The sequence below is a fragment of the Panthera pardus genome, unplaced genomic scaffold, assembly GCF_024362965.1.
Source record: "Panthera pardus isolate Hobbes unplaced genomic scaffold, ASM2436296v1 HiC_scaffold_27, whole genome shotgun sequence".
NCBI lineage: Eukaryota > Metazoa > Chordata > Mammalia > Carnivora > Felidae > Panthera > Panthera pardus.
The window spans coordinates 24,239,275-24,250,448 of NW_026526843.1; the positions used below are offsets into that span (position 1 = coordinate 24,239,275).

Genomic DNA, 11,174 nt, shown 5'->3' on the forward strand with positions numbered 1-11,174 from the left:
CTCCTTTTTTGGTATTCTCATAAACAATCTTTGTGTCTAGTGTTGTTAATTTTAGGAATTTAGGTGTGAGATGGAATATCATTGTGGTTTTGATTTGTATTTGCCTGATGATGAGTGATGTTGAGTATCTTTTCATATATCTGTTAGCCATCTGGATGTCTTCTTTGGGAAAGTGTCTATTTATGTCTTCTGTCCATTTCTTTACTGGATTTTTGTGTGTGTGTGTGCTGAGTTTGGTAAGTTGTTTATAGATTTTGGATAGTAACCCTTTATCAGATATGTCATTTATCTTCCCCCATTCTGTTAGCTGCCTTTTAGTTTTGTTGTTTCCTTTGCTGTGCAGAAGCTTTTTATCTTGATGAAGTCCCAATAGTCTGTGCTTGCTTTTGTTTTCCTTAAGTGACATGACTAGTAAGAAGTTGCTGTGACTGAGGTCACAGAGGTTGCTGCCTGTGTTCCCCTCTAGAATTTTGATAGTTTCCTGTTTCACATTTAGGTCTTTCATCCATTTTGAATTTACTTTTGTGTGTGGTGTAAGAAAGTGGTCCAGGTTTATTCTTCTGCATGTTGCCGTCATTTTCCCAACACCATTTCCTGAAGAGACCTTTTTTCTATTGGATATTTTTTTCCTGCTTTGTCAAACATTAGTTGACCATATAGTTGTGGGTCCATTTCTATTCTGTTCCATTGATCTATGTGTCAGTATTTGTGCCAGTATCATACTGCATTTTGTTTTAAAAAATTTTAATGCTTATTTATTTTTGAGAGAGAGAGAGAGAGAGAGAGAATTGAAGCAGGCTTCAGGCTCCGAGCTGTCAGCACAGAGCCCGACACAGAACATTAACTTATGGACTGCAAGATCACGACCTGAGCTGAAGTTGGATGCTTAACTGACTGAGCCATCCAGGCACCCCCACCCCAATACTGTCTTGATGACTACAGCTTTGTAGTATAGCTTAAAATTTGGAATTGTGATGCCTCAAGTTTTCTGTTTTTCAGGATTACTTTGACTATTCAGGGTCTTTTGTGGTTCCATACAAATTTTAGGATTGTTTGTTCTAGCTCTGTGAAGAATGCTGTTGGTATTTTGATATGTATTGCATTAAATGTCTAGATTGCTTTGGATAGTATAGACATTTTACCAAGGTTTTCTCTTCCAATGCATGAGCATGGAATGCTTTTCCATTTCTTTGTGTCCTCTTCAATTTCTTTCATAAGTGTTCTATAGTTTTCAGAGTACAGACCTTTTCCTTTTTAGTTAGGATCAGCCCTGCAGCGCAGGAATAATTCCCACTTGATCATGGTGAATAATTCTTTTAATGTACTGTTGAATTCTATTTGCTAGTATCTTGTTGAGAATTTTTGCAAACATGTTTATCAGAGATATTGGCCTGTAATTCTCCTTTTCAGAGGTGTCTTTGTTCAGTTTTGGAATCAAGGTAATCCTGGATTTCTAGAATCAGTTTGGAAGTTTTTCTTATATTTCTATTTTTTGGAAAAGTTTGAGAAGAATAGGTGTCAACTCTACTTTAAATGTCTTGTAGAATTCCCCTAGGAAGACATTTGGCCCAGGACTCTTGTTTGTTGGGAGAATTTTATTATTGATTCAATTTTTGCTGGTTATGGGCCTGTTCAAATTTTCTTTTTATTCCTGTTTCGGTTTTGGAAATTTGTAAGTTTGTAGGAATTTGTCCATTTCTTCCAGATTATCCAGTTTGCTGGCATTTAATTTTTCATAGTATTCTTATGTAATTGTTTGTATTTCTATGTTGTTGGTTATGATCTGTCCTCTTTCATTTATGATTTTATCTAATTGGGTCCTTTGTCTTTTCTTTTTAATAAGCCTGGCTAAGGCTTCATCAATTTTGTTTATTCTTTCCAAAAACTATCTCTTAGTTTCATTGATCTGTTCTACTGGGTTTTTGTTGTTGTTTTTGTTGTTTCTATATTGTTTATGTCTGCTCTAATCTTCCATTGCTGTAAGTGGGGTGTTAAAATTCCCCACTATTTGTTATAAAGAGAACAAATCCACACCTTTATTTATTTACTTTTCAGTTAGTTTAAATCCTCGAGGGATACAGCATCACACAGATTCTGTCGCCAATGGCTTTAGCAGGAAAATTGCTTTGGAATTTTGCATGAACAATACCACTGTTTCCATGAGCACGAGTTACTTTTCCCCAGATTACTCTGGTTTTATTCAGTTTGCCACCAGGAGTTACTGTGTTGTTCTTTGCTTTGTACACATAAGTACATCTCTTTCCTAGATGGAATTCAGTTTCATAAACACCTTCAATTTTAAGAAGAGCTGTGTGCGCCCTCTGGTTCCAGAGACCCCGTTTATAGCCAGCAAAAATGGCTTTGTATCACAGCCTTCCAGACGTATTTGTCATTTCAGGAGTCCTGTTCCCAGAAGGCCTCCAAAGTTTCCAAGATGGCAGAAAGAGAAAGGCCAAAATTCCCTACTATTATTGTATTATTATCAATGAGTTTCTTTATGTTTGTTATTAATCGATTTATATATTTTGGTGGACCAAGTTGGGGCATAAATATTTACAATCGTTAGATCTTCTTGATGGATAGACCCCTTAATTATGATATAATGCCTTCTTCATCTCTTGTTATAGTCTTTGTTTTAAAATCTAGTTTGTCTAAGTATGGCTACTCCAGCTTTCTTCTGACCTCCATTATCATGAAAGATGGTTTTCCATCCCCTCACTTTCAATCTGCAGGTATCTTTAGGTCTAAAATGAGTCTTTTGTAGGCAGCATAGAGATGGATTTTATTTCTTTTTTTTCATCCATTCTGATATCCTATGTCTTTTGATTGGAGCACTTAGTCCATTTACATTCAGAGTGATTATTGAAAGATATGAATTTAGTGCCATTGAGTTACTTGTAGAGTTGGTGTTTCTGGTGATGTTCTCTGGTCCCTTGTAGTGTTTGTTGCTTTGGTCTTTTTTTGTTTTCTTTCTTTCACTCAAAGAGTGCCCCTTAAAGTTTCTTGCAAGGCTGGTTTGGTGGCCATAAACTCCTTTAGTTTTGTTTCTCTGGGAAACCCTTTATCTCTCCTTCTATTCTGAATTACAGCCTTGTTGGATAAAGAATTCTTGTCTGCATATTTTTCCCATTCATCCCATTGAATATTTCTGGCCACTCCCTTCTGGCCTGTCATGTTTCTGTGGACAGGTCTGCTACTAATATTATGTGTCTGCCATTGCAGGTTAAATACCTTTTTTCCCTAGCTTCTTACAAAATTTTCTCTTTATCTTTGTATTTTGCAAGTTTCACTATGATACGCCATGGCGTAAACCCATTTCTGTTGATTTTTAGGACTTGGATACCTGTTTCCTTACCCAAATTAAGGAAGTTCTCAGCTAAAATTTGTTCAAACCTTCTCATTTTTCCTGCACTTCTTCTGGGTCTCCTATGATATGGATATTGTTTTGCTTTATGGAATCCCTGAGTTCTCTAAGTCTCCTTTCATGATCTAATAGTCTTCTTTCTCTCTCCTTTTCAACTTCATCATTTTCCATAATTTTATCTTCTATATCACCTATTCTCTCCTCTGCTTCTCCAATCCCCATTGTGACTTTATCCAGTCAGTTTTACATCTCAGTTATAGCAAAAAAAGTCTCCTTTTAAAAGTATTTTTATTCCCTTAGTGAAATAGTTTTGAGTTAAGAAATTTTAAGAATGCAATACACTTTATCTAGTCAATAATAGTGTTTAATATATCTAGGAGATATAGAAAAACTTTCAGGAATTATGTAAGCAGTCATAGGCTAGGAGTTAACTACATACAGATATTTTTGCAAGTAGGCCAGGCCTATAAAAAACACTAGCCTTAAATTTTTACTATTTTTTCTTGTTCTGTCTCTCCTACTCATAAGTGAATGTTTTCTATTTTATTAAGAATCATCTTCAATATAGGATCTTTGAGAATTCTGGTTGTGGTAGATGGGACCAAAGGCAGTGAGAGATATTTGTTGGTGTTGGTCATTTTAAGTTGAATACTCCTTATTTGGTCTGAACTTTATATTAAATATTTTCTTTGCTCAAATAAAATGGAAAACTAAAAATCTTAAAGTGTGCAATATTCTTTCCATGTGTATTTATATGTAGATGTATAGGTCTTTGTGTAGGTCTTAGACGTGTATTTTCATTTTATTTGTGCTGGAGAGTGTTTAAAATGCAATTTATTAAAATATGCCATTATTTGCCTAATGGTTTTATAAAAATGCCACAATTGTTGTTTTACACATCAGGAAAATGGTACTCGGCTGCAATATAAAAACAAAAATCTGTACATCTTTTTCATCTCAATGAGTTTCATGGTAGTAGCTGACTTATGCCCCTTTATCTTTTTATTTAGTGAATGTCAGTGAATGTTGGCATAACAGGATGACAATTTGATTGTCACAGCCTCATTGAATTACTTTTCATGATATTTAGATAACAAATGCCATTTTTTAATAAGTTGGTATTTCAAAATAATGTTCTTCTTTACTTTCTCATTTTATTTTATTTTTTTTAATATATGAAATTTATTGTCAAATTGGTTTCCATACAACACCCAGTGCTCATCCCAAAAGGTGCCCTCCTCAATACCCATCACCCACCCTCCCCTCCCTCCCACCCCCCATCAACCCTCTACTTTCTCATTTTAAAATGTGTGTGTGTTCTTGTGTGTGTGTGTGTATGTGTTTTGATTTTAAAATTTTCTGCTGCTATCTTTGATACAGCTGCCAATGACCTCTCATTCACTTTACTGTTTCTTTAATACCTCACCCATCACAAATGAAGGAATGCAAATTTTAAATTCAGCTAGAGATACAAATATCCACAAAACAGACTTCTTTCAATACATAGAGGGTTTTATGGTGTTGTAATATCATTGTACTTTATTGCCTAACCTCCAATGAAATACCAGAACTCAATATGAAAAATGAAAGGGTACTCAAAGCTCATTTTGTACTGTAGGGGGCTCTTTTTGCAGCATCTAAGTTACTCTCCAGGAGTTAGTCACTTAGGTAAGGGCAGTAACTTTTTTAGTGTTGAGCCTCTCTAAAAACCTACCAAGTAGTAACTGAGTGACTGTAAGTATTTTAAAATTAACATACTGGGGGCGCATGGGTGGCTCAGTCAGTTAAGCATCCGACTTCGGCTCAGGTCATGATCTTGCAGTTTGTGGGTTTGAGCCCTACATCAGGCTCTGTGCTGAAAGCTCAGAGTCTGGAGCCTACTTCGATTCTGTGCCTCCCTCTCTCTCTGCTCCTCCCCCACTTGCGCTCTGTCTCTGTCTCTCAAAAATGAATAAAGGTTAAAAAATTTTTTTAAATAAAGAATACAGTAAAAATCAAATATAAAAGTAAAGCAAGAGGGAAAATCAACAAACTCAAAATGTGTATAAATCACTTAGCACTGTCCCATATTCCTAGTAAGTGCTCAAAACGGATATCTATTTAGGGGCACCTGGGTGGCTCAGTTGGTTAGGCATCCAACTTCAACTCAGGTCATGATCTTACAGATTGTAAGTTTGAACCCTGCATCGAGATCTGTGCGGACAGCTCAGAGCCTGGATCCTGCTTCAGATTCAGTTCTCCCTCTCTCTCTGCCCCTCCCCCACTATCACTCTGTCTCTCTGTCAAAAATAAATAAACATTAAAAATATTTTAAATTAACATACTGTATTAGGGTACATAGCTTTAGTTAATTCTCTTAGCAATCCTGTGAGGTAAGTTTCTGTTCCCATTTTGCAGATGAATAAATTAAAACTCGGAAAGATTAAACACATTGCCCAAGATCCTTGAACTAGTAAGAGAGAGCTGAGAGCCCAACATTGTCCTCCTACCACAAAGCCTGTGTTTACTTTTTTACTCTGTGATGTCTCCCAGTAATGTTAACACTGCATTTTAGAAAGCTAAATTTTAACTTAAAGCCTTTAAACATATACCCCTTTCAAAATTGCTTTCATGTTTACTCAGGAAAGTCATTGGATATACATGAATATTTGCCTCCCATTCAGTCAGTATTTCCTAGAAAAAAATCCCAACTATCTTATTCTACAGTGAAACACTCCACTGTTATTTTGAGAAAATACTTATTGCATTGAATAGTTGGAATGCTTCACAGAGTAAAATACCAGTTCTTTTTGCTCCAGCTGTAGCTAGATTTCAAATGTCAGGTTGAGTCATTTCTCTATATTCTGGAAGAATGTGAAACAGTAGGGAATATTTTGAGATGCCAGACACATACAATGTGGCATCTGGACCAAGGGGAGTGATACAGGTCAGTGCCTAGCAGATGGCATAATGAGCTGAGAGGCTACTGGCAGATGGACTTGACAATTTGGGCAAAGCAAAAGAGCTTTTGGCTACTAACACAAAGCACGAGGAAGGCACTAAAGGAGTCTACTCCCTTCTGATGAGGATGCCAACTTGGATTTAGCAGCTGATATGGTGAGTATGAGGCCTACAAAAGATAGTAAGGTGATATTCTTTTCTAGGTATGGTATGGAAAAGGCAGTTAATGTAAGCAGAGAGTATTTGAGGTTTTTGGTTAACCAAACTCTTATGCATGATGCAGGGGGCATATTTTTAATGTACTCTAATACTTTTAAGTTGTCATGGTCAAGTATGAATTTATAAGCTGCTTATTAATACTATAAAGTTACACTTGAATCCTTACTATAGCCTTCATAAGTTAAGCAAATTAACTCTAATTATATATTTTATATTTTATGTTAGTAAAATGAGATATTCACATCACTTGAAACAATGGTAGTAAGTAGGTTTTCTAAGCTAGATTTTTGCTCTAGGACTACTCAGATCAAGGTAGTAATTTTTGTATGTGTGATAGTCCATCAATCTAAAAAGATGATGAAACTATTAAACAACCAATAGTAGAGCATTGAGATGTTTTCCCCGGTAGTGATGATTAATTTGCATCATTTCTGTCTAACTCTTTTGTCCATCTGTAACATATGCTATATTGAATAATTGATGGGCAATTTCTGGCTTAAAATATATATGGGTTTTAGCCCCTGATGAAGTCTTTCCTAACTTGCTGTAAAAATATAATGAACCCACAGAAAATGATAAGAACACACAGAGCTAAAGATAAAAACAAACAAAACAGAAAATGTCAGCATCTGCGGTAATGAGACTAGACTAAGAAACTAGCAAAAGTTTGTCTCATGAAAGTAAGATGACTAGGGGGTTATATAGATGAGATTATGTAATTCTACACCATAGCCCATAGCTCAGAGTCCCAAGATCTATACTAATCAGAACTGTAGACAACCATATCTCTACTGTGAAGGTGCTTCTTTATATGCTATCCATCTTTCTATGTTCATTGAGATATAGCAACTCCCAGAAATATGACTGGATAGGCAATTGGTAGTAGCATAATTTATTCTAGGAACATGTGAGGCCCACAAATAAACCACTATAGCTAGGTCCTGGACATTATAAATTTTCATAGTACACTATGGAACAAGGTTGCATGTGGAGAAAAGCTACCGAATTAAAGCAAAACTATGTTAAGCACATGACAGCTGAAGCACAGAAAATGGGGCTAAAATATGTGGACATTAACTTCTCCTCTAACTATGGACCAAAAAAGCTATTCAGCCATTCTTTGGGTTGGCAAAGACAGACCAAAGGCAAACAACTCATTGGTTCTGTTGCCAAATATTTTGTTTGAAGAGAACTTGCTTCATTTGAAAATGAGTAAAGAGAAAAATCTTTTCACATGGGCTACCAAAAATTCAGAGAAAACAGGGGAATGGAACATAAAATTCAAAAGTTAATATCACAGCAATTGAGTTTCTTCAAGATCCAGAAAAAAAATATCTTATAATTCTTTGATATACTAAACATAGTGGGGGGAAAAATATTTTGGAGGTACAAAAGCACAAAGTCATATGGGCAACATTCTGAGATATACAGGCAATAAAAATAGGTGAAAAGGGAGATGAGCAAGATAAAGAAGAATATCAATAAACTAAAAATGTCATAGAAGATCAGGAAATTTAAAATGCATATTTGAGTTATTAAGAAGAAGAAATATAATGTAGAATATCAAATTAGTAATGTGGGATAAAAATTTAGGAAGTTTTACTAGGGCCCCAAGGAAAGGAAAAAGGATGAATATGAGAAGGAAAATGGTATCTATGGAAAAAATAGAGATCTAGTCTATGAATAATTGGTATATCTGAGGAACAAATATCACAGAAATTATAATACAAAATATAGTGGAAGACAACTTTCCTGAATTGAAGAAATACCTGTGTACATACTTTGAGACATCTTAATAACTTCCACACAAAAATACTGAAAAGAAACCCATACCCAAATATATTGTGGTTAAATTCTTACATTATAAGGAAATTTTAAAGTGCTGCAGGCATCTGGAAAGGAAAAAATAATAAAGATAATCTAAAAAAAAGAAAGCTGGCCCTAGGTTTATCTGTAATATCACAGTCCTGAAGATAATATAACAATATCTAAAAAGCTCTAATTGCCTTTCTAGTACAATGATCAAATAGTATGTAGTATAGATTTCTAGATAGGGAATTTTTTTTTCTTTAGAACTCAATACATAGGTTAAAATTGTCTTCAACTGCGGCTTATGAGATATCTGATCCCTGATGACCTTTAGTCCTCTAGAGAAAACTTTTTTTTTTATTAACTCTGGATATTGTATCACTTTCTATTTTTTCTTTTGTCCTCTCTGTTCATAAATTTTACCAAGGATGTTTAGGAACATGTTTCATTGAGATCTGCATTTTCATGAGATAGCATTTGTGTCATTGGCAGATTGTTTAGATGTCTCTAGCATTCCATTATCTTAAACTTTAATCCATAACTATTGAAGTATATAAATTAAAACTTTTAGTTTTATTATGCTTATAGTTTCCAAATTACTTTCACATAAATTATAAGCATTACATTTTTTTTAACATTTTGCATTATTTTGTACTGGTTCTAAAAATGCAATAGCAAGAACATACCAAGAAGTGTTGTAAGTGCTCTGTCTATATTAATCTTCTTTAATCTGTGCATCAGGGCGGCTGAGTGGCTCAGTTGGTTAGGTGTCCGACTTCAGCTCAGGTCATGATCTTGTGGTCTGTGAGTTTGAGCCCCGAGTCAGGCTTTGTGCTGACAGCTCAGAGCTTGGAGCCTACCTCAGATTCTGTGTCCCTCTCTCTCTTTCCTCCCCACTCACACTCTGTCTCTGTCTGTCTCTGTCTCTGTCTCTCTCTCAAAAATAAGTAAACATTAAAAAAATTAAATCTGCACGACAACCTTATGAGGCAGGTATTCTAATTATTGCCCTAATTTTTAAATGACTAAATTGAGGCATTAAAAAGTTAAATAACTTGCTCAAGAGACACAATCAATAACTGGTAGAGGTGGAGTTTGAATCAATACAGTCTAGCTTCTGAGTCTGTCTTCTTGACCACTGTACTTCTCAACAGCATTTTCTCTTTCTTTCAGTCTTATAAGGAGAGAAATTTACTCCAGGGGCATTTATTAATGTCCAGGGCTGAACACTCAATTGATAGTACTTTAGCACTTAGGTTCCTTGATGTTTTAAAGATAAGCTTGCTCTTCTGCTTTTAACAAGAAATCCTTTCGTTATCTGTATCCTTTCATTAGTCAACTAAAAGTGAAATAGAATATAATTGCAAAAATCATGACTGCATTTACAGGTGGCATTAAAATTCATAAATTATCCACATTTCCATCTACTCCAATTTCCATGTCACTTATACAAGAAATTGCTGATATGATTCACAGCATCATTTGATGACTGACTTTTAACATCCCTTGCACTGCCATTAAGAAAAGGGAATATTTAAATGTGCAGGTAGTTGTCTCTGCTCTTCACATAATGGCCTTTAGAACTCATTGCCAATAGATTCAGGCATTTAATAATGTATTTTATAGCAAGATCATATTAGTGGGGTCTTTCCTATGCCAATATTTGGCTCAAAGAATTCTTAAATGATAATCTGCATCTTTACATTGGAAATAATTCTCAAAATATTTAATGATGAAATTAGTTGGAATAGGTAAAATAAGAATATAAGTAAAGATCCAAGTAGATGAGTACATGTTCGGTCTGTCACCAACTCACATTTTTAAAATGCTTAATGGTAAGACAACTTTCACTGTAATAATCAATATCTCTATGTTAATGTCTGTCATTTTTAAGAACTTTGTCACAACTTTCTTATGTTTTTATTGAATATCTTGAGAATACATTAATAAGGCACCACTAAACTTAGTTTTCAGAAGACTGTTAAAATGAATAATGGCTATTACCAATATTAAGATATTTCTGTCACTATTACAAAACATTTATATGTATATATTATACAAGTTAAATATTATTTAAAATTTTTTTCAATGTTTATTTATTTTTGAGAGACAGAATGTGAGTAGGAAAGGAGCAGACAGAGAGGGAGACACAGGATTCAAAGCAGGCTCCAGGCTCTGAGCTGTCAGCAGAGCCCGATGCTGGGCTTGAACCCACGAACCATGAGATCATGACCTGGGCCGAAGTCAGACGCCCACCCAACTGAGCTATCCAGGCGCCCCACAAGTTAAATATTATTTTAATAAAATTCTGACTGCAAATATTTCTTCAAATGTTTAAAAAGAACTGTGCTTATTTCTTAATACTCCATTCCTATATATTCGGATGCAACCACAAAAGTACTTACCAAAGCCTTTACCTTGGCCTAAAAACCTCACATCTATTTTCCTGAGTCTTTCATTGGTCTATAAGTTCCTAGAAGATAGGAACTATGCTTAATCCAATGCATATCAAAATAGTTAACACATAGTAGGTGCTCAAAAATATTTCTTAAATAAGTGAATGAGTAGTTAAATGAAAAATTAACAATTTGTTTAATATATATGTATGTATATACATATATATATATATACATACATACATATATATATACATACATATATATATATGGAGAGAGAGAGAGAGAAAATAAGAGGAGTATTCTAGAAAGGATTGTCAGAATCAGAATATAAAAATGGACATGCATAGAGCCCCAAGGAGGCCCAGAATTACCAGTAAAAGGGTAACTGACGAGAACAGATAAAAGATGTTCAAAGAGGTAGGAGAAAAAGGGGAGAGTAGTTA

The 11,174-nt window shown here is 34.7% G+C and overlaps 1 pseudogene; it reads right to left on the reverse strand.

Moving 5' to 3' along the window:
* Positions 1–2,060: 2,060 nt before the first annotated feature.
* Positions 2,061–2,393, reverse strand: LOC109250677 (60S ribosomal protein L35a-like; annotated as a pseudogene).
* Positions 2,394–11,174: the final 8,781 nt, after the last annotated feature.